The sequence below is a fragment of the Empidonax traillii genome, unplaced genomic scaffold, assembly GCF_003031625.1.
Source record: "Empidonax traillii isolate 1590-97213 ecotype Southwest subspecies unplaced genomic scaffold, ASM303162v1 scaffold2056:size76380, whole genome shotgun sequence".
Lineage (NCBI taxonomy): Eukaryota > Metazoa > Chordata > Aves > Passeriformes > Tyrannidae > Empidonax > Empidonax traillii.
Window position 1 is genome coordinate 1 of NW_020957249.1, and position 4,785 is coordinate 4,785.

Sequence of the window (4,785 nt, forward strand, 5' to 3'; positions counted from 1 at the left end):
ACCGCTGGAGGTTAGCAACAAACTGCCCCCCATTGGCATATTATTGGCTAAGTGTCCATTAAAGGGGCTGATTCCTTCCTCCCAGGCAGCTGGAGAAGCGGGGGAGGAGATGCTCTCACGGACAGGATATTGGAGCGGGGAGAGGCATCCTCGAGTTCCTCGCTGATGGCTCGTAAAGTCAGTCATGCCTTAAAACCGGTCCTCCCTCCTCAATATCGAACTGCGGGAGAGGCCGTTCCCGGCTTCCCGCTGCTTCCAGGTTGTCTGTGGGCTTGGATACCCCCGGCCCGGCTCGGACAGGATGTCCAGCACCAGCCGCGATGCCGCCCATGGCGTGGTGGCTTCTGACTCGTGACGATGTTGGAGCAACATCCCACCCTCGGGCATCTTCCCCGCTCTGCAACGCTCGGCGTTTGGGGGGCTGGGAGCCTGGTGGGTACCACAAATGTCACGCAGAGCAGTTTTTTGGGATCATGGGATCACAGGATCATGGGATCACAGCGTGGGTCAGGTTGGGAGGGACCACAGTGGGTCATCTGGTGGCACCTCCCTGCTCCAGCAGGTCCATCCCACAGCACAGGGCACAGGGCAGTGTCCAGGTGGGGCTGGAATATCCCCAGGGAGGAGACTCCACACCCTCTCTGGGCAGCCTGTTCAGGGCTGGGTCACTGCCCAGCCAAGAAGTTCTTCCTCGTGTCCAGGTGGAACTTGCTGGGAATCAGTTCCTGCCCGTTCCTCCTGTCCCATTGCTGGGCCTGGTCCATCCTCTTCCCCCTCCCTGCACATGCTGATGGACGTGGATGAGGTCCCCTCTTGGTGTGTCTTCTGGAGGCTGAGCAGCCCCAGCTCCCTCAGCCTGTCCTTGTCCCAGAGATGCTCCATCCCCTCAGCATCTTTGTAGCCTCCACTGGATCCCCTTTGGAGCTCCATGTCTCTCCAGAGCTTTGCAGATGCCCCATCTGGAGATGGTGAGGGAGCACAGCTGGATGGTGTGAGCTGTTTGATGCCGCTTTGGCTCGGGGACATCCAATAACAGCAGGTCCCCGGGTGAGGGGACATCCGTGGGGCCAGGATGCCCTGGGACAACATCTCCTACTCTTTGTGATGTGGACACGGCCTGGGGCTCCTCAGGGCAACCAGAAGCCACCAGGTTTGGGGTCAGGACACGAGGTGTCCCAACAGCAAGGGGGAGGGACAGGGAAGGTCTCGTTTGGTCACGGAAGGAGCAAAACTCCTCCAGGCAACCAAGAACCTGACCCACCACCCACAGCAGGGAAAACTGAGGCACCACAAGGGAATTTAGGGGAAGGAAGGAAGGAAGAGCAGCCCCCCTGCAAGGCTGAATTGCTGCCTGTGCTCTGTGTGCAAAGCCAAGCTCAGGAGAAGGACGGGAGAGCCAGGAGCAAACGAGGGATGAGGTGGGAAAACACCTTCTGTTCTCAGGAGAAGGATTCAGACTCACAAAGGCACCACCAGAGGTGGGATGGGACCCAGGGGAGACAAGTGGAGGAACAGCCACAGCTGTGCTCTACCTGCCCAACCCCAGCCAGAAAGACAGGGAGGGAGAATTTCACTGGGAAAATATCCCCTGGGATTGAATCCAAGAGCAGCACCACAACTCTTCTGCAACCAGCCTGGGAGGTGCAGAGTTGTCACCCTTGGTCAGAGCAGGTACATGGTTCAGGTGTCCTCCAAGGGTCCCCATGGGGTCAAAGAGGGACAAGCCCAGGAATGCTGATGGATTTTAACCTCTGCCACGAGGAATTTCTGCGTGGAAATGCCCCCAAAGTCACTGCCTGGTGGCACTGGAAGGAGACAGAGCGAGTGGGACTCCGGGCTTGAAGAGCTGCTCTGTTCCTTGTTATTTTTTTGTGCTGTTTGATAAGATCCTGGTGATGTTTCCTGTGGATTAAAAGGTCTTTGTGTAGCAAAAAGCAGCGGGTCAAAGACTCGCGTCTAAATATACACCCATAAAATTCACTGGAAACAATCACAGAAGTGATGACCCGGCACTTTCCCCTCTCTGCCTGTCAGACCTTCCTGAGCAGCGCTGAGAGGATGGATTTGAGAGGATGGTTTAATGTAGGGATGGGGCAATATGGATAAACGAAGCAGAAATGGATGGAGTGGGGATCAATGGGCTCCCCAAGCGCCCCCGACCACCGTCAGTGCGTTTCGGTTCTCAGTCAGACTTCGAACATCCAGCTTTCCCACAGCTTTCCCAAAGCTTTGGAAGGGGCTTGGTGAAACACTGGCACAGGTTTCCCAGACAGGTGGTGGATGCCCCATCCCTGGAAACATCTGGAGTCAGGTTGGATGGGGCTCTGAGCAACCTGACCCGGCTGAAGATCCCCCCTGCTCGTTGCAGGGACGGCCTTTAAAGATCCCTTCCACCCAAACTTCCAGGATTCCATCCCCATCCTGATGTGGATTTCTGTTGTGGAACAACAGGATTGGTGCAGACAGAGCTCAGGATCTGCTCTCTCCTGGAATGGAGAGCAATTTCTCTGATTTCAAAGGGACGCTGCCATAAAACGCCTCTCGTGCAGAGCCCAATTCCAACCCACGGTTAGGAAAAGAGGCTAAAATGTCTCTTAATCCCTTAAAAGGTGCCTGAAATCCCCCCTAAAAGAGGGGAGGATCTCAGCTCCTCCAGTCCCTCCACTCCCACTGCAGCAACACGAAGCCACCACCATGGAAAACCAGGAAGGGATGAGTCTTGGATTGAGGAAGATTCCCAGGGATGGGTGACAGGCAGGACTTGGACTCTCCCACTCAGCCTAAGATGAGGCTAGGGATGGTTTTCCCTATTCCCAAAGAGGCCTGGCCCGACTCCTGCGCCGCTCCCAAAGCTCTTCCAAGCTTTCTGCAGCACCGATAGAATTAAAGTGCTCTGACCCTCAGCATTTATCTCCAAACACGTATTGATCCCCAGCTCCCTAAAAGTGATTACACTTGACCCAAGGCTGCCCTCCCTCCACTGGCTGAGCTGGAGAGCGGGGAGAGCCCGGAAAAGCTGCGGAGGGAATTCCACGGGGGGAGATTTGTTCACAGATGAGCAGATAAAATCCACAGGGCTCTTCCCTTCAGGCAGGATGGAGGTGGGAAAAGGCTCAGCTGATGGAGCCAGGCGGTTGTTGAAGGATCACAGGGATTGGGGCTGAGTTTTGGGGCAAAGGCAGCAGGTTTTAGGCAGTTCAGGTGAACTTCCAGCAGGCAGAGAGCTGGGTAAGGGAGGTGGATCAGGCTCTCAGGGACACAGAGTGTCCTGTGCAGGGCCAGGAGTTGCACTCGAGGATCCTTGTGGGTCCTGCCAGCTCAGGATGTTCCCAGTTTCTAGGATATTAATTCAGGATGTGAATGTGGAAGGATCGAGGACGTGGCTGGAGAAGACACTGGATTGGGACAATTCCTTCCCACTGAATCCCTGGGCAGATGGAACAGGAATCACCCTGGAAATCACAGAATCATTTAGGATGAAAAAGAGCTCCCTTCTTGGGAGGACTCCTTGGGATCAGGAATGCCTGAATCCACTGGGTGGGAGGAGCAGAGGAGCTGGGAGAAAACAGCAAGGCAGCACAAGCCAGGATTCCACTGGGGAGTCACCTGGAATGTTGTAGGTGGTGCTGTCTCCCTCCTGCTCCTCCAAGCTCAGCCCCAGGATGATGATCCTGCTGTCCATCAAAGCCTTTCCCGTTCAGAGAGCCCAGGAGGAGACACATCTGGAAGGATATGGAATTGGGCTTCCTCGTGGCCAACAGGCTGTAAAGCTGCCCTTGGAATTGCAATCCTATATCCTGCATGAGTGCCAGGTCCTGAGGAAAGGCTTGGGAGCCAGGAACCTACCCCAGAAGCCACCAACTAGGCCAACAAGTCGTGGACCAACTTACGGTCCTGCTGCTGGATTGAAACCTGTTGATGGAGGTGGTTGGGCCCAAACCCACGGATTTCTCTCTCTTCTTTAGGAAGAGCTGCTGGGAAAAGGGAGCAGCTTGGCTTGCAAAGGGAGTTGGGACTGGGAATAAAATCTCCAGCCCCGTTGCTGGAGGGCAGCGTGGATGGGGCTGTTCCCAAGAAGCCATTTCCCAAGAGGCCACATGGGTGGAGCCAGTGGGATTCAGGATGGCAGCTCCAAACTGGGCTACTCCAGGCCCTCGGCTCCAGGGTCAGAGAGCAGTTTCTGGGGGGCTGGAAGTAGAAAAGCAAGAGTGGGGTTGGATATTCCTCATCCCCGGGGAAGACGAAGGATGAGAGGGGATGGAGGGACCTGGAAGGCTCAGCTTTAGCTGTGGGGGAGATTTTGAGTCCCCAAGGGCCTCCTCTGCTCCAAGACAACCCTCAGAGGAGGGCAAGGAGAGGGAAGAGGCCTTGGGTGCCACACACTGGCGCCACCATCCCAGGGTGATGCCGGTTTGGTGGGAAAAGGGAACGGGAAGGGACTCGGTGAGACTCTTCCCTCCCTTCAACCAGCTTCTCTCGCCTGGATACTGTCCTGGAGCGTGAAGAAAAAAACCCACCTTCAAACAGAAACTAATCCTTTTGCAGACTGCCCTGAATTAGGACCTGAAGAAAGAGCCTGGCTCAGAAGTCTGGCACTCGCCTGGAGCTCCCGAGAAAAGAAGGGGAAAAACAGAGGGATGGCAGCGGAGCCGATGGAGCCGCGGAGCTGAACTTCTCGGTGCGCCGAGTTGGGGAGGGCTTTGCTTCCAGCGCAGGAGGGTTATCAGGGGATTTGCTGCTGTTGCAAAACTTCTGCCTGGATCAAGAGGGAGGGGGCAGGGGGGG